This window comes from Lagopus muta, chromosome 9 (genome assembly GCF_023343835.1).
Source record: "Lagopus muta isolate bLagMut1 chromosome 9, bLagMut1 primary, whole genome shotgun sequence".
NCBI classification, from domain to species: domain Eukaryota; kingdom Metazoa; phylum Chordata; class Aves; order Galliformes; family Phasianidae; genus Lagopus; species Lagopus muta.
In genome coordinates, this window is record NC_064441.1 from 12,555,667 (window position 1) to 12,575,264 (window position 19,598).

At 37.6% G+C, this 19,598-nt stretch overlaps 1 long non-coding RNA gene across 8 annotated transcripts in view; it reads right to left on the minus strand.

Annotated features, from left to right (window-relative positions):
- LOC125697399 (uncharacterized) overlaps positions 1 to 19,598 on the minus strand; it is a 65,629-nt gene that overhangs the window by 38,423 nt on the left and 7,608 nt on the right. For 5 of the 8 annotated variants that reach the window (XR_007378776.1, XR_007378772.1, XR_007378775.1 and 2 more), the window contains exons 2-4: positions 11,965 to 12,069; positions 7,008 to 7,056; positions 6,158 to 6,287 (exon numbers count right to left, since the gene is read on the minus strand). This is a non-coding gene — a long non-coding RNA (uncharacterized LOC125697399). Of the gene's footprint in view, positions 1 to 6,157; positions 6,288 to 7,007; positions 7,057 to 11,964; positions 12,070 to 16,027; positions 16,121 to 18,609; positions 18,705 to 19,598 lie in introns of those variants that run through there. The other 3 variants (XR_007378773.1, XR_007378771.1, XR_007378774.1) reach the window with 3 other exon arrangements.

Here is a 19,598-nt window from a genome sequence, read left to right on the forward strand (position 1 = left end):
GAAGGCATTATCATAATTAGGCCAACTTCTCTCCACTTAGTAATTCTAAGACAGGCAGTTAAACTGCACACATATTCCCATTTCCATTTCAGCCTGGATTTTGGACTTCTGTATTAAGTTAGCATTAATCGAAGGCTTATGTATAACTTTCAGGAAAGTACATGTTATTTTTGCCAAGTAAAATATAAGAAGTGAGGGAAAAGAAAAAAAAGAAAGAGAAAAACTGTGAACATAGAAAGTTACATATGGAGATATGTAAGAGTCCACAGAGCCACTTTGCTAAAGCAGTCCATATGTGCTTCAGTAACAGTGCAAGGAAGGGAATACAGCTTGTAGACACTTTTAGGAGAGAGAACCACAGCTTATGGAGATGTAAAATAGAGATATGTAAGATGGAAAGGTCATGCAGAAAAAAATGATTTAAACAATTACAGTGATTTATGTATATCAATAAACAGAAGAGAACAATATTAACTAAATCCAATCTAATATTATGCTTGTGTGTATTCTTCGTATCTATTGATTGACCTAGGCTGATGCATAAGACTCCCACATGAATTAACAGTTAATATTTCAGAAAAATTGTGAATATAAAGTTGCTTTTAGAATGGCATGTATTAACAGATTTAGCTGTATTTTTCTGAAATAACCTTAATTATGATAGTGGGATTGGACTCAAAGTATGCCTGTCATGAAACCAGGTAAGCATGGTATAAGCACATCTTGAGGTAAGTTACTGAGCACATAATACATCACAGTTATTCCGTTGATAGCAATACAGTAAAACATCAGTTTCTGATAAGATGGTCCTTCCAGCCACTGTATCTGTAATTCCAGCACTGCGGTCTGTAAGTACCCAATGGAAAATGCCTCCTACACACGTTGTGTCTTTGTGCTTTATGCATCTCATGGACACCATTCAATTTAGAAAGACAAACTTAGAACCTATTCTGTGCCTACTAAAGTCTGAATAATCTTTTCCTCTGAGCCAGCAAGCATTTGTCCCAATCCTTGTTACCTATTATCTCTGCATTTAAATGTGCTTTATTATTATTAATAATCCTCTTTCAGCTCAATTTATATGCAGACAAAATACACGTAAAACTCAAACTGACTTGTTATACATGTTGAGCACAGTAATAGGTTGTCAAGTTCTCTCTCTGTATGGGATCTTGCTGGAAACATCCCCCACCCTGTAGACAGTTTCTCAAGACAATTATTGCTTTATTTTCCCACTTTCAGACAAAGAAATGTCAGGGAAGCCAAGGCTGTGTCTTTTTGATAAAGGCACAAAGAGCAAGTACCTGGGCTGTGGGTTTGAAAGCTGTCCTCTGCAGCAGGAGAGCACTTTGATGTGCAGCAAAGCAGAAAAACTGTGCATGCTGCTTTCATATGGCGTTTGGACACATCGAATGAGCAGCTCAAGGTATTGCAGAAGGCTGCTGTACCTTAAATTTGCTTCCAGTTTGAAAAGTCAGCATATTCAGAGATGGGAAAATTCAACTCTTTTTACTGTTTTGCTTATCATGTCATTCACACTGATGTAAGTCCGAGGTCTCTGAGGTTAATCTGTGAGGAGACTGTGTGGGGCATAAATGCAGAATTGGGTCCTGTATGTGTACATGCGGGATCTTCTTGTTTCCAGGCTGCCATATCAATGGCGGCTATTTGTGAGCAAGGATTTGTTTTATAAATCAAAGGTTTTACTTGTTACAGAGTCATCCAAATATGGTCAGGTTGTGTTAAATTTGTAAATAACCATTAAAATTGTATTTTTTTGTTCTTCACGGAAATATGGCTAATAATAAAACCTGCAAAAACTCTGTGTTGGTAAACTTGAGGGAGACATTCAATGCTTTTCTAATGAAGGGGAGGATCGGAACCATAGATTTTGATGTTCAAACTCACACAACAGCAACATGGATAGTGGCAGGGGTCTCCTCTTACGTTGGTGTCTGCTACTCTGGGACCAAAGGTAAAAATTAAGTGATGCAGGACTCTGGAAACTGAAATTATAATAAAAAAAAAGAACTCAAAAAATGAGGACATGAACATTGCTTATATGCCTGGAACAATAATTGCTACAGATTGTTCAGATTTTTTAGCTTTTTTTATGAAGCAGGCAGATGCATGTGTTCAAAGAACAAAATTATCTGAGAAAAATGAGACCTTAACTCTTTTCAGTCAGTGTTATGTTTTCCCTTGGAGAAGCATAATTATCTGCCAAGTGTGGGAAGATTCCTTTGTTTAAATCCTGACTGGCAGCAAAAAAATCTGCTCTCTGCTAAAATTATCTAATTTTGTAGCTGTCTCAACAATATGCCTGCTTTTATCAAATGATGCCCTTTCTTCCTTACTGGTAGAATACTCATTGTGCTCCATAAACAGTCTGTTTGCATTATGTAGATTATTCCACAAGAAAAGTGAGAAGTACACTTTTGACAGGGATAGAAACAATGAAGCATGCAGAAATCAAGGAAGATCAAACATGCTCATTAATTCAGATGGTAAGAAATAGAGGCATTAACATCACAGTATCTTTCTTGTTAGTTTCATACTGTATGAAGTCCCATAGTTGTCACATGGAAAAAGTCTCATTTACTTTTCAATAATCAAATATTTAATAGAAATTCTTATGGTTTACATCATATGCTGTAGAGAAAAGTCCTCATTTAGTGTATTACTTTGATGTATTCTTTTATTACTTGAAAGGCCAATTCAATTTGAAGAGTTTTATGAATATTTTATAGACTCAGTACTCTGACTGATGAGAAATAATGCTCTCTGATGTGATGGAGGCTTTGGGCCTCCATCTCTGTTGTGTTTGAACTAAGCCCAGCACAAGAACAGACTGTGGAGGCAAAAAATCCAATTGAGTCATTTTCTATATTTCTTTATTTCCTGTTCTAAGTCAGGGCAACCCTAAAACAGCTACAGATGCTTCCCAAGGGCTTTGTAATAACTGAGCATATAAGTAATGCAAAGTGATGTCTTTTTCACATCTCTTGTCTGGCCAGACATGCTTTTATTTACGGTGAAGCCAACTCAGGCAGCTCCATGTTACAATCTTTAATTTAGTTCAACCTTTGACTCAGTCCAATCTAAAACTAGGTTTGAGCTTATTTGTTTTCTTGCATTAAATTATAAATGTCTTAAAAACTCCTACTCTGTGATTTAGCAGTTTTAATATTACTCCTTTCCTGGTACACTTCGGTTTGAAGGATAATTATGATACAACCAGTTTAATTTAATTTCTACTATTTCTTTATGTCTACTTATGATTATAATACAGGTGTGTATAGGTGCTGAATTATTTTGATTGTCAATATTTAGTGTCTTTTCTTCACATTGGCCTTTTCCCTGTGTATCCTGCCAGAGAAAAAGGAAACACTCTATGTAGGATATTGTGAAGAAATATTATGAGTGCAGTAGTACATGTATCAGGGTAGGACTGATGAAAAGCTTGTTAAAAAAGCGATCCATATATGCTCATTTTATATTCTCAGCATCCAAAGCAAATAAAAATGGATACTGAAATCCAGTTGGAATATCACTAAGACCCACAGTACACCTATAGATTGCATGTACAGTAATACAGTAGATACAGTCTGTTCCATTCTATTTTCTATTAGAAACAAAAAACTCAGCATTCCTATTTGTTCATTCAAGGTCTGTGTTGTCCACATTGCTCAGAAGACTCAGTATGAAGCACTTCAGGTGCTGGCCTCAACTGTATTGTAACACAGTTGAAAAATTAATCTTTCATCCTGTTACAGAGCCAACAGATCCATCTAATTTGTATGCACTAAACAAGAAGTAAACCAGTATAAGATGGTATAGACAGTATAGAACATATATGTATGTCCTAGTGATGTTTTGCACTTGTGCTACAAAATTATTAATGCTATTGGGTTTGCCCAGCAATGAAATCCCATCTCTGAGCATGACTGATCATCATAAGCAGAGAAACTGGTGCCTGTGTTTTAAGTCATCCTGTTTTCCTCTTGATGAACAGACTGGAGGCCATGCTAATCTGCAGCTGAGGTAAGCATCCAAACCAAATAGATGTGAGAGTTGTTGCAGTTCCTCTCCCTAACAGTTGCCAATGCAATTAGCCATTAAAAGCAGTAAAATATGGTAAAATCAGTGAAAAATGGGTAAATCTGTACAATAAGGTGGGTGTACTGTGAGAGAAAGGGAAGGAGGAGGGGAAACAAGATTTTAATCATTTGTGTCTGTCCTCAATGTAGAGACATACTTTGTGCCATTCAATAGCATGAAGATGATGTGTTTTAATAACAATCTTTAAGATAGTGGTAAGAAATATAAACTAAATATTGATTGTCTGAGCCCTACGATTTGATAAGGAAATTAGTTTCTGATTTATTTGGTAGGAGCCCTTAGTTTGCTCCAGAAAAGAGGATATAACGACACAATATTGCGCTATTAGATAGATTTGGTGTTCAAGTTAGGTACTAAACTTCCTTTAATAAATATGAATACTTGAAAAAACCTATACTCTGTTAAAAACACAATTTCAAACTCATTCTTAACCTTTTAGCTTATCAGAGACTGACACAGAAAGGAGCCTCTTGAGCACATAAAGCATAAGGAATTTAACTCCTGTTTACATTTTTTCCTGAAAAAAAATTATTAAAACCATCCTTGAGTAATCATTTTTAATGAAAGAAAGTATCTCTGTGAGTTAGATACTCATCATATGCCTGATGTTGTGAGATAAGCGTATCTCAAGACTATCATGCCTGATTACTGAACATTTTCAAGACATCATTATTATGGCAAGAAGCTTTTTCTGTGTGCGCTGGTTAACCGTCACACTGCTGATTTGTGAATGTATGCAACTTTGACATTTTTCTCATACCTTCTTCTGATATCCCTTTTTATGTCTCACTACATAAGACAGAACCATATTTTCAAGAGCGTTTGCCTCCCATCCCTGCAATCCTGTTACTTAATGTTAAAAATAGTGAGGGACCTGCATGGTGGGGGTGGGCAACAGAGCAAGAGGAAAGGGAAATCTGATACATAGCAAAGATTCTTTCAGCTCAGCTGAAGGGCAGAGATGTTTTTATGATTCTGTAATCCACTCACAGGTAAGATCAGACCTAGACACACAGACCAAACCAAGGCAGTCCAACAAAAACCAAACCTTAAAGAAATTTCTGAGCCTCTACATCCCAGGACCTTCAGTATTCTTAGGCACTGTTACTCTACAAGTTTTATAAAGCAGAGAACAAGAAGCAAAGCCATGTGTCAGCCTTTTTCTGAGTTCTGTATTATGCTTTCTTGTCATAAAAGACAGCTCAGTCTAATGATTGTAGCCCTCTTACAACCTGCAGGCCATTTCTGGCCTCCAAGCTGTGAGGAATGTATAAATAATCCAGAAAAAAAAGGCAGCCCAGGGCAGGATGCAAGAGCTGCTGCAGCTGCCAGCTATCTTGTCTGTGCCCCATTTTTGGGCAGAAACACCTTAACACTCGTGCTGGAGGTGAGAAGCACTTGAAATAAAGTCGTCTCTTTGGATAATAATAATGTCATCAATGAAAATTTTCATAAAAGCATTTCACTTCTCTGATTTCATGGCATTCAAAATCTACTTAGAAAGCACCTGAATTTAAATAAGAGTCAAACTGTGTCAACTTTTAAATAATTTCTTCTTCTTCAAGATACTGGCAACCTGATACCAGAAATTCTGCATCCTTTTATCTCTCTTGAGCAAATTTATACAACTAGGAGTCACTTTCCCACTCTAGCAGCTAAAAAAAAGTCAAAAAGATTTAAAAACAACAATTACACAAAGGACATGAGGAAAGTTAGAAGAAAAGCTCTGGTTTCTCTGGCTTCAACCATACTGCTCTCTTGAAAGCATACTGAATATCACTGCATCCAAACAGAGAAACATCATAACTTCTTTTTTTCTTAGCCTGTGATGGTTGATATTATACAGGAATAACAGAGCAATAAAATGGCAACCTTGTCCTTTTGGGTTTGGAACTGAATGCCAAAAATAAAACCAAATTTATACGGAGTTGAAACCCACTAAATAAAATTGCTGATTAATTAGAACTTTTCAAGGATTTTCTTCCGATCTGAAAGCATATCCAAGTCCAAAATCCAAATTCAGATCAGCATATACCTTTTTTTCAGACAGGTCTGTGTGCTTTGGTGTATCTCAGACTCCTCATGATCCAGTTCAGAAGCTGGCACAGGAGAGCCAACATTAGGCCAATTTTTCTTGCAGCCTTGTGGGCCTGGCTCTAATTTCCCTGGAAACCAAAGTGCAGAGAGAACAGAAAGAAAGTTCTTGCTGGTTTGTACCAGGTACACACACCTGTGTAGATGAGGCCTCATGAGTCAGTACTTCTTACAGGCAATACATGCGACTGGTTGACCTAGTGCAAAAATTTTGCTGCAAAGCATAATATTTTGATGATATATTTAAACATAGCAACTAACCAGAATAGGAAATTATAAAAAATATAATCTAAAATAATTTTATCTCAGCCAAGATGCACTTATTTTATAACTACTCTGGAAAAGCCTTAGATGTCTCTGTATACTGTGCTGTAGACACATATTAAAAAGATGGGAGAGCTCTCTGCATTAAACTTCAAGCGCATGCCTGTAGTTCAGCTGTAGGAATCTCTTTTTCAGCATTTCCAGCTCATTTTCAGCACAATTTCCTCAGAGGTTTCTACAAGTCACTGACCAAGGTGTAAAAGAGGAAACACCTTGTCCCAACCCACCAGTGAGCCATGCGTGTTCTCAAAAGCACTCACATGCTCTGACAGCAAAACTGGAAGTTGTGGTGAGAAGGGGAGTGCCAACTCAGTGTGCACTCTGCAGAACAACTGCAATCCAGTATGGAAGAAATCAATAGCTAGATTAATTGATATGCTTAATATGTATTCGGTATTTTGTGATTTGTAAACCAGTGGAAACACAAGAATATGCCACTTATTAGCAGTGTAGGAGGAAGTAGTTACCTTATCTGAGATGAAACAGGTCTGGGAGAAGGGGAACTGTCCTGTGAGTCTGTAAGAAAAGATGGAGGTGAGCTGCAGGTTAGAAGACAGACACTACAGAAAGAGATGGCATTCAAAAGTAAATAAATAAATAATAAAATCTGCAAAGTCATAAACCATCAGCAAGGGAATGAACTGCATTTCTAAGCAGTTAGGAAGAAAAAGAGAAATGAATCCAACCCTTCACTCCTTGAAGCAAGGAAGTTAGAAGTGGTTTATAGTTTCAATACTGAAGACTGGCAATGATAGTAAAAATTAAAAGCAAACTGGGCACTCTGCTCTTTATCATTCTCCCCAGATAAAATCACAGAAGATATCTGTATGTTGTTTACTAGCACTCAGTTTTCTATAAGGTATAAATACAGCTAACTAAAACAGTGATGGCCAATCACAGCAGAATGCTGAAGGTACGCACAATTGCATCTCAAAGAAGAAGCACTCCCTGCTGTTGGCTGCAGCCCATTCGTGGTGGTGTCATAGTAGCATGGAATTTCTTTGTGCAGTGGAAAGGGACAGGTTGTGCCTCAGTAGTGGACTTTGCAATCTTCTTGAAGCCATGCTATAATGACATATCAATAGAGAACTTTCTGCAGACCTCAAGGACTCAGATCTTTATTGAATCTATCATGCGAACTGAATGCAATGCACTCTTCACCTGGTGGGTTCAATAATGAACAGAAAACAACAATTTTGTTTGTCTTAAAGTAATGAGCAAACTCCCAAATCTCTATATATGGATTCAAAAGCTGAAACACTTGTGCGTAGGTAAAAAGTTCTCCTGGTCTTGGACTTATACAGAGCACATACTCAGTGCTGGAGTGTACTCATTTATTTCTTTCCTGGTAAACAGTAACACCTGCTGAGCGCACATTATCATAGTGCAAGCAAAAACCTTTACTGCTGTTTTCTACTTAAGCAATAAATGATGTGCTGCCATTCACATTTTACAACGTAGAAGCTTGTTACAGAGAACTGAAGTGTCTTGCCTAAGGTCACACAAGATTTACTTAGTCTGAGGCAGTGATCATTTAACTCAGTCATACAAAAGAATCTGCATATCAGGTAGCAGCTATTTAACATGAAATATGTCATAAAGCAAAGAACAAAGACTCAGCAACACTGTCATCATCATTCAAAGGGAAGACATCTCAAGGGCGTGGTGACCCTCCCAAGCTGAAGTTCTGTAATAAAGGGGCATTTTAGCAAGACAAGGTCAGAGGCTAATTATAAGAGTTATAGAAAGCACAGAGAAAAGCTTACGGAAAATTCATCAAGTTTCAAAAATAAGTGGTTATGTATGATTTACATCACAGGTTTCAGATTCTTATCTATCCTGGCTTCACACATAGGAAAAATCGTTTTGATTTCTGACTTCACGTTGCAAATGTGTAGAACTCCCCTTTTTGTACAATTTTGAAGTGAAAACCAGCCTTATGCATTTCAAAATTATAAAAAATAAAGATAGCTAAAACTGGGAAGTTTAAGAGCAAAAATAAATTTATCAGGAGACAGTATGTGTCAATAAATGTTTGAGCTTAGCAAACCTTTACTTGAGACTTTACTCTTAAAGATCCCTTCATGTGTAAACAACCAAATCCACATTGAGAAACGGGAAATGAAACAAGCCATATAATCATGAGAACATGGAGTCATACTGAAAGCTAATAGCCAGAATCCATCTGCAATCACAGGCTGTAAAGCATCCTTTCCTTAAAGCGTACTGAATAGTTCTTTAGTCTAAGTGTATTGACCTTAACAACACGAGGTGCACCTTGGAAGCAATAAACAACACTCCTGTAAAAAACAAAGCCTAAAAACAAAACAAAACAAAACCTATTCTTCCACAGAGCATTGTTTCACAGTTATGCACAAGGACATCTGGTATATGGACTGACCAAAAGCTGTTCTGAAGGCTTCGCAATTATTGCAGATTTGAAAGCCAGTAAAATACCTTTGGAAGATTCTTTATAAATGGTACCAATGAAGATTTCTCAATTAAGAAAGCAATTTGTAATCTAACAGCCAGCTTTTCTTAACCTGCTTTTTTCTTGGGATATATTCACTTCACATAGGCTAGTTTGAAATGTATTGTTTTCCATGTTACTAACAAAGTATTTTGAGATTCCAGATAATTGGGTCATTCAGGCAGGAGTATGTGCTTTGAACTTCATTATTCCAACTGATGTGTGATCTTGCAATTTGATGGTCAGATGCACAGAAATAACTGGTGTTTATATTCTCCCATGAAATTTTAGTGAGTGGCAATAAAAAGCTCAACTAGAAAACTTATTATTGGTTTTAAATTGATTTATATCCTTTTCAAGACCATGTTTTTAGTGCCCTCTCATACTTTATAGTATTTTTCACTACTAGAACTTAATTCTTCTAATAAGAAAAAAATAGCATGTGTATTCAAAGATTAATTTCACTGCAGAAATGCTTCATCGTCTAAAGCTGGGATAAATTGCAATGAAATACAGCTTATTTTCTAGACCTAATACCTTCTTAGAATAAGAAGAAATGGAACCTCCAATTAGTATGTTGGTGATCCACAGGAATAGCTACACTTTTTCAAGCACTAACTAACTAACAAACCAACTTCGCAAGAGGCACTACAGGCTTCTCTGCCAAGACAACAGGTGTCTATTACTAAGGAGGAAGAGAGGTGGCCAAAGAAAGGAAACTGCAGGAACAACACTGCAAATTAAATAATACTTAAAATGACATTTAATTAAATATTGTATATTCAATATATGAATCTTGTGATGTCTATGAAAATCACTTCTGTCAGGATCTATAAGGAGACTGGCAGACACCGCCAGTAAAGCAACACCTGAGAATTTTTCTAGTCACATCTAAACACTATTCTGCAGCAGCATAAATGTGATGATGGCTGTAATCTTTTCAAATTACACTCAGAAAATGAGGAAAGCTTTTCAACATGCTTAATGTCATAATACTAATACCAAAATGTGTTGTTTGGTACAGGTAATTACACTCTAGTTCACATTCCTCAAACATCTATTTGAATTCATTGTCAGAATTCTGATTTGAGTCAGGCTGGTCTGAACTCACAGCTCATAAATGCATCCATCACTCTTCTAAACTGGCCTCATCGCTATATAGCAAGAAGGGATTTTGGTGCTTTTTATCTGTTTGTTCATTTACTTTTTCCCAGCTGTTCTCTCCAGGACAAATATATGTTTTGTTAAATTGGTTCATTTAGAAATGGCTTGGAAAGCAACTGAATTGACAGCAACAGTGCTTTGTTAAATTTATTTGAACAACAAACTATTTTGATTTCTTGATTATGAACAAATGGCTACAGACTTTTATAAGTCAATGTCAATGCACTGTCATAGCTCAGAGAAAACTATGGAGCTTGCTGAGTACAACTCAGCTGAAGAACTCAGTCTTTGCTGTATTTGTGTGCTCAGTCTATTGGTGATTTTTATCTGAGCTTTTGTTAAGTCAAGAAGAGTTCAAAAGCAGAATGATTTTTTGTCACAGAGCATCTTTGTGCAAATTTGAAGCTAAATGCACATTAGTGGAAATACAAAGAACAGTCACAGGTGGATTATGCTGAGCATAGGAATGCAATGGTTTTTTTTTTCCTTAATATACCAGAAGATAATTTTTTAAAGTATTCAGAAAAAAGTTCAAACTATTCATTGGGGCATTTCTAGATTCAGTCAGACAGTTCAGCTTTACTGAGCTGTATAAGGCTGAACAAGTAGTAAGACGACTCAAGGAGGAGTTATACCAATTATGTACTGTATGAATCTGAAGCATTAGAAATGGACACGACAAATGTAGTGTAAAAGCAGGTTCAGGGCTGTCTAAATCACATCCATGGGACCAAAGGACCTGGACAAGCCAGACAGCACTTGTGACACTTGGCTGATTCCTACATAACTCCACGAGGCTCTTGCAGGTCGTTAGCTCCCAAATGTTGAGCAACATTGACAGCAAAGAGGTAGAGATGGTATTTCTACCCATCAGTTTCAACCAAGTATGATCTTATTCCATACAAATGCACTTTGCACAGCGTTTTTTTAATACCACAGGTAAGTATGAAGTAGAAAGTCATCCATTTAGGATTTCTCTAAGCTTCTTTTAATCAACATAAAAATAAACTAACTTCAGAAAGCCTTAGAAGGAAGACTTTGTGCAAGTGACCTGCCTAGCATCATCAGAAGACCTTCAACAAAAAAAAAAGAGGGCTAATGTCCAAAATGTCTACCAGCTTCTTCAAAGAAATGCCTTGTTTCATTATCACCTCACTTTCCAAAAATAACATGAAGAATTTTTCTCTCTAGCCAGGGTGTAGGAGCAAGTTATCATTCATGAGAATGCCACCTGGCAGCTCACTGAGCACACCAGTGTGCATGCTGAATGGAGCAAGCTCTTTTCTTTTTTTTTTGGTTAAGTTTTTTTCAAATGAGTGAGGAAAAGGCCTTAGGAATCCTTTTGACAGTGCTCTATTTTCACACATCCAATACAATGAAAATGTTGTATACATTAATATTTACAACCTGATTATAATGTTTGTGTCATAAGAGACACTAATATGATAAAGGAATTTAGAGTATTATCTTTTTGCCACTAATGTGAGATGTAATCTGTTTTCAGTCACTGCTTTAGCCTAAAGTATTTAAAATTGAAATTAGGAAATAATTCTTTATTTTCTGTAACAATTTGAAAGAGTAGGAAAAGTGACATGGCTTCTCATCTACTTAGGGGAGCAGGAATGACAAGTAAGGGTGCTGCTTAAAAATGTATCCTTAAATAAAGGGATAGCAAGAGAAAAGGTGACTAAGAAAAATCAAACTGAGCATAATATATAGAAGAACATAACCAGGATGGAAGGACAAGCTTATTGGAATATGAGGTATATCTTATTAAAATATTGTCTTACCTCATTTTGCCAGCTTTCAATGCATCTTTATTTACTCATCCACAACCAAAATTCACTTTCTGTTTCCATCTATTTACTCCTTGTACTCCCTTTTTTTCAGTCTATCTGAAATGGAACGCAAAAGTAAAATTAGTAGTTGAACGACTATTAAATTATTTCTAAGCAAATAACTTCTTACTCAAATTCAAATTTCTAACTAGATTATTTCTTCTCCCCCACTGACTGTAAGTTAGGAGAAAATTGGCTGCTTTAGCTGCACTTATAGCCCTCTTCTTAAGAAAGATCTATTTAATGCATATATTTGTTAAAAGCAGATGATGGTGGCTTAGTCTCTGAAATGCCTCTTGCTTCAATCAGGATTTTCAAGAAGAGTGATACTATCACCAGCAAACAAGGATTTCCAGTGTTGACTCAAAAAGCATGGGAAGCATGTAGATACTTGAACTGAGAAAGTTACTGGTATACGGCAAGATTAATGGAATCATAACATGTGCAATTTATGTTATCTGAACCAAGAGCAACAGAGCCTGTCCTCCTACCAAAAGACTTTCCACAAGAGAGCCTCAAATTCCATCATCCCAACCAGTTTTAAATGGGTGACATTTATGTAATTTAACAGGATACCACACGAAGATCTGAGCCGTCCCTATGAATCAGCCCAGATTTCCCTGGGCTTGCTTACATTCTATAGATAAGAGGTCATCCTAAACAAGTTTCCGTGGTTACTACCAGCAACACACCTACTGATAGCAAACACCTCCTGGGAAGCTTCCTATTAGCATTCTCCTTTTCAGCATCTTCAGTGCACTGATAAGGAAAATGTTGCAATTACTAGAAAGATTAAAAGAAATATCTTTAAGAAGGAAATTATTTTTATGTTTGGAAAAAAAGAAAAAAATACTAGGCCAGACATGTACCCTTCCAAGTTTTTATTACCCATGAACACAGCAGTATGTTCTGATCATTCATTTTAGACAGACCCAAAATGCTTGTTTGGCAAAATTATTGCTTTACATAACAGTTTGTTATTTTTGTTTTGATTAATGACTTTTCTAGTTTCTAAGTAGCAACAGTTTCTGCAGCTGCATTGAAGAAAGAACCTTTTTTGGAACTGCTGTTACCTTTTGGTAAGAAAATGACTGTCCTGCCAGTGTATTTTAAAGAATCCAATTAAATTTGTCCTAAAAAGAAAAGTACCTAATGCAGCTTTTTAATAGGTAAAATTTTTCAAGCATTCTGCTCTTGTTTTTCTACTTCATTAGTATTACATTCCATGTGACTGTCCAGACAAGATAAATTGCTTTTGTTTGAAATTAATTTACTGTATAAACACATTCTCACTAAATATTTTTGGAAGCACTCATACTTCCACACTGCTCCTTTCTCTAGCTCAGTTTTTACAGCTTTCAGTTATTCTGAGTTAGTGTAGTAGAAGAACACTGTGCACATGGCCTTTTACTGCTTGATCTTTGTCATTTACAGAATTTGGTCACAGAACAAGGATGCATGAAAATATAGCTTTGTGTCACAAGCACATAAAGCAAATTGTAGTCTTCAGATAAGGAAACTGAATAAACTTTGACTTGTACAAAGCTGAACACTGCTGTGGTTTTTCTGTCTAAACCAAAAGCAGAAAGCTGGCAGATCTCTGAATCCACAAGATGAGCTTCTTTGAAATGCGATGGACGAATACAACACTCAACCCACCAGTACTTCTTCAGCTGTCTCACACAGCTTACCAAGTAAGAGGCAGAAGAACATCAAGTACAAGCTTCCAATCCCACCTGCACTTCAAATAAACTGGATTAGGGCAGAAGAACATTAGGCAAAATTCTGGAGTTTCCACACTTTTTAAAAGAAGACATTTATCTTCAAACCTTTAGCTTTCACATGGAAAACAAGAGGAACTAGGAAAACAAAACTTTTAACTGCCAGATTATCATCATGCTTTGAATGAAAAATCTGGAAACCAAGACTTCAAAACTTTTTTGGAAATCTATAGCAGGAAAGAAGCTGCTTTTATTTCTGACTGCCAAAATGCAGAGCTGCAAAAGCCTTGTAAAAAATGCATGGTACAAAAAATGCTGAAGTAGCAGCGGATGTTGAGAGAGCATGTGCCAGAGATTTGTATTGAATTTTATGAAGTAGACACATGGATTGAGTTACATTATGTGAAAAGGTCTTGGCACACAGAAACAATTGTAAACAGCCAAGGAATACAGTGCAGAAGAGCCAGGAGGACAAAGTCTTTCAAATGAAGGTAGAAAGTGAAAGGAAACAAGATCTGAGAGCTGTGGCACGTTGTATCCTGTAATAAAGGACAGGGAAAGTAAAATTCTCAAAGCATTCATGAAGAAATCCAGAGCTTAGTGCCATATTCCAAAAATGAATCAGAAGAATCTGTGTACAGGAAGGTTAGTAGCCAGTCTGTTACTATAAACTCATTTGGTTTTGTTTTTAAATCCTATTATTGTGGGTTTTAGTTGCTGGTTTTCTTGTTTGTTGGCTTTGACTTCTTCTTAAAGAAGAAACTTTTCACTTAATTGGGCCGAAGACAACCTCATTAGAGTAGAGACATTTAAGAAACATATAGAACAATCCACAGAAAACACCATGGGCTTGTCTAGTGAAGCATGGGTAGAAAGGATACAGCCTTCCCATCAGAGAGTCAGTCCACACTTCAACAGCTTCATCTCTCCATTTTGTATCAGCCCTGTGGTTGGTGGGGATCCTGCTTTCACTTGCAAGCTCTTGTTTGTTGAACCTTCAGTTTGACTTTCACACTCTGTGCCAACATTTTCTTCTTTTCCAGCTTCTGGCTGCTGTTGCACAAGTGAGGATGTCCCAATGCTCAGCTCTTTCCCAAGCTTTCTGGCTCTGGATGGAGGTGGGAGGTATCCTGCGTAACTTTTCTCTTGCATAGATCTTAGTGTCAGAGTGATTAGTTGCAGTACTACTTGATTACTGCTCAGAATGGAGCATGTCAGAACAACCCTTTATTTGTTTGAAGATTTAAATTGGTTTATAAGTTTCTATACTCACTGTCATTCAAGTTCTTTAAAATTCTTGCTTTCATTCTACATAATCTTACAATGATACAGGATGGGTAACACATATAACCAATTACTTTTTATCATAATCCTGGTTTGATCAGAATGATAAAATTTTTGCTGGTATTTTTCTTATTTCAATAAACACTGAACTAAAATGCCTGATCACAGCCTGATCTTCAGTGTACTTCCTCATAAATGGAACAGAAAAATGTAAAGGTAATATTATCTGATCACAAGCTTACATTGAATCCAATAACTACGTCATAATCCAAAGCCCATACACCAAAGTCTGAACAAGCCTAAGTGTGCTTTTTTGTACTAGCTGCTAAGTTACTTCTACGGATCCTCCGGTCAGATCAATTGGGCCAATGACGGAGGAACTGCAGACTTTGTTTTCCTGGAATTACAGTCCAAAAACACATTTAAAAAACGGTAAAAATGGCACTATAACAAAACTCAAAAAAATTGGAAGTTCCACACTCGGTCTGATTACTTCAGCCTAACTAGAGATCAAAAACAACCCTAAGTTTAATATAAAGTCTTAATGTTTATCTGTCTGTCACTTCTTTGTACAGCTGCGGACTCAGGACTTCTAAAAAAAGAAAGAGACATGGAGAAAGACAATCACACAAACAGGACAAATAGCAGCCAGTGTAAGTCTGAGGAGCTGTGACGCACCCCAGGAAAACTACAGAGCAAGCTTGGGTGATGACAATGACCAACCCTATCTTTGACCTTTAGTCAGTCTTTATAATTATTGTGATTTTCTTTCATTTTATTGTGGTTTTTCAAAATGTATCTACAGTGTACAAATGTTGTTTTCCTCCGTTAAAAGAATCCAAACAAACAAGCAAAAAACCAAGCTAAAAGCACAACCCCAAAGCTTGAAACTACATATTATTCCTAGCCATGTTCAGAAGGCAGAAAACAAATGAAGCTGACCGTGTTACTATGCTGTTTCAACTATGCCTGTCAATCCAACAAATGCCTGTTACTGTCTACACACCTACCCAGACAGACATGTATGACCTGCAGCTGGTCATGCTCCCAGAAAGCTGATTGAAGCGCTGTGCTTGCTGGGTCTGGACACCTGGGCTGCCTTCCCTGTGAAGGGTTCCCTCTAAAGTGAAAGACAAAAAGAAGATCTAAGGCTGTAAAATCTGTCTCTCTGATGGAAGTTGCAGCACATCCACAGACTACACCTATTCAACAGCTCAATCAACAAAAACAATGACTAAATATCAACCACTTACCAAAGCAGTGTATTTAAACTGCTTGAGGACTGTTTACAGCACAACACAAGAGCAGTGACAAAAAAACCCCACTCACTCTGAGCCAGGAGTGAGTAACAGCCTTTTTCTCCTGATAACATTACGTGTATCTTAGGACAACAATAGGACAGATCCTACTACGTGATTCAAAAGCTTTCTGGTGACTGTGGGAGAGGATGGATTTGATACTGCAGTGAAAGGAGGGAAAAGATCATGAGTTATACCCAGATGGACAGAGATACTTACTCTGATGCTTGAAACTGAGCTCTGTTTAGATTGCAGGTCTGATTTCACAGCATCAACATTCTTGAGTCATTCTTGAATGAAAACTTCCAGGAATTCAACCTGGGTGATTAACTCTCAAAATTTCAATGTTATTAAAGTTTAGAAAAGAAAATAAATACAATCTAAAAAAAAACCCTAACTGGCTGCAACTGAGAACTAAGAATTTGAATGTGCCTCTGCTTTGAGCCCCCGAGACAGCAGTGATGATCTGTGTTTGCATTTGGAGGCACTGCAAATCCAGTCAGCCCAGGGAACTGCTGTACTGAGCTATGCAGATCAGATGAGGCCTAACCATTTTCCAAGTAGATTTATTAGGAGACTAATGTGTTTTTAGCCCTTCCATCACTCTCTGTGACACTTCCCCATGAACTGTATATAGGATTTCTGGATGAACGTCAAGTTGTATGGTGGATCTGGAATTCTACAAAAAATGTGGTTCTCCTACATCTCCACAGAGATAAACTGACCACACATGCAAAAGGTGTCCTGATGTTGCTGGACGCTGCCCATGAATTTTGATTTCATGCTGGTAGCTGGTCTGTACACCTCCTGAGATGCTACATTCTCTTCAAATATGCCTTCTCATTTACTCACTCAGTGCAAAGGGAAATTAAATGCAAAACAGGGGTGTATTCCCATCTAAGCAGGTTTGCAGTATCAGGTCTGAAGTTCCTGTAGCTCACATTAAGAAAAGCACAGACATACACAAAAGCAGTCAAAGAGCCACGTGCTCTACAACAACAATTAATTTATAAGGGGCAAACACAATAAGTGCAATTTTGCAGGCCATCTGCCCCAAAATATATATTCCAATATTTCACCACTCTCTGCTCTACTACATCATCACCGTGGCAACACTGGCACCCTAGGAAGTTGCATTAAAATTGCTCAGAAGAACTGATATTTTCCAGCGTTGTAGGCAGTTTAGAGTCTTAACTACAAATTCTTTGCAGCTCTGCAAGCTGAGATGAAAGGTGCAAAAAGCTTTAATCTCGACACAGAAGTCCTAAAGGAAATGTCTCTCAGAAGCAAAGCACTGCTGGCAGAGGCACTTCTCAGCTGGGCTGTAGGACTGCAGCTCGAGGGCTCTGGTGCTCACAGATGGCTGCATGCCACTGCCATCTTCTGAAAGCCCTTGATCCCCTCGGGCCACACCTCTGCCCTGAATGCTTTGAAAGCATTCCTAACACTTAGGAAGGCAGAAAGAGCTCATTTATTAGTTCTCTTCCCAAAAGAAGAAAAGCTCTTTTTTTTTCTTTTCTTTTTCCCAAACTGCTGCTACTGCTTAAAAGATGATACGACAGAAGGAAGATAGCCAGCCATGGATGTAGGTATCTACCTGCCTATGCCCTTCAATCTACTGCATGTAATTTAAAAATACCAGGTTTGGTCTCATCTCTGTAATAGAAAAAAAAATGCCTGTTGTTGAGTTTATCAGTAGATCTCATGCTGCCTATTTAAGAACCTGTTTTCATAACCACCACTGAAGCAGCGGAACTCTCCAGAAGTACGCACAAATTTTAAGTTAAATATATTTCATCTCTTCAGGAATAGTTTTACCTGACTATATATGAGGCTAGTGCAGTCCTCTTCTTTATAACTCCACTATATTCTTGGAAAGCTTTTAGAAACTTAGCTCTTTCATACTTTCCCCTGTGATTTAACTTTCATGCTGCCTGCAATTTTATTAGGTTTGCTGTAAACTTATTTTTACAAGAGATTCAGAAAGAAGCCTTTACTCAAAGCTCTCACATTAAAATTTTCAATAGGGCAACCAAAGTTGACCCCAATTACCTGTTACCATGGTTTGTACAGTATGAAGAAGCTATACGTGGGAATTAATCTTTCTCTCAGACAGCAATTGCAGCACATCCAGAGACTACACTTAGTCAATAGCCCAACCCACAAAAATAACCATTAAATATCAAACTACTTAGCAAAGCAGCGCATTTAAACTACTTGAGGACGGTTTACATCACAACAAACAAAAGCAGTGACAAAATAATTCATTACTTCCATATCTTTGTTTATGTTACCTTTTCTTGGGGTTTACTTCTGTCCTATGGAATGGGTTATTGCATGGCGTGTACTTCACATAAGCGCTTACACTGGCAGCTAGTTATGAGCAGACATGTTGGAGCTGACTGCTAATGCTAATGAGGGCTGTCAGCGTTGCTCCCTTTCCAACCCCTGGTTGCCCAGGGAGCAGCATTCTGTACTTAACTGCCTCTCGTGCAGGCACATTGATTGAGGATGGCTCCAGAGATTCAGACATTCGAGAGACACTCTCCAGGCCTGATTGCAACACAGAGATGTTAAACTACAAAATAATCCTGTACTTAATTTAAGCCTGCAAAACTGACCCAAGTCAAAGTGAGTTTGTCTTAAGAAGTTCTATGTGCACTGGGTGCCTGTGAAATACAGCTCCATTCTCTGTCTTACCAGTTCAACTCAACTGTGCTATTCTGGTGTAAAACATGGCAGAAAGAGGCAATGACCCACCACACCACTTAAGCACTTTTTGTCTGCAGTTTCTGCTCTGTACCATTAGAGTTTATGCTACACTTCTCCCTGGTCAGACTTACAGATATGCAGTTTCTCAGTTTGCCCCATCTTCATTTTAATGAATTTTGACACCACCTGTGACATTCATGTAAATTGACAGTGCATTTTTACATACAGTTGTAAAATCCAGCGTGCTCTAGATGGTATAGAATCACAGAATCATAGAATCGCTCAGGTGGGAAAAGACCTTAAATATCATTGAGTCCAACCATGACCTAACCACACTACCCTAACTCTAACAACTATCCACTAAATCATATCCCTGAGCAGGGGCTCTGATTTGGATACCATGGCTGCACCTTCTTTTAAGGAAAAAAACCAATCCATTCTAGGCAATTGTTACAGAATCACAGAATCACAGAATCACCCGGGTTGGAAGGGACCCCAAGGATCATGTAGTTCCAACCCCCCTGCCTAGCAGGGCCACCAAACATACACATTCAGATCAGGTTGCCCAGGA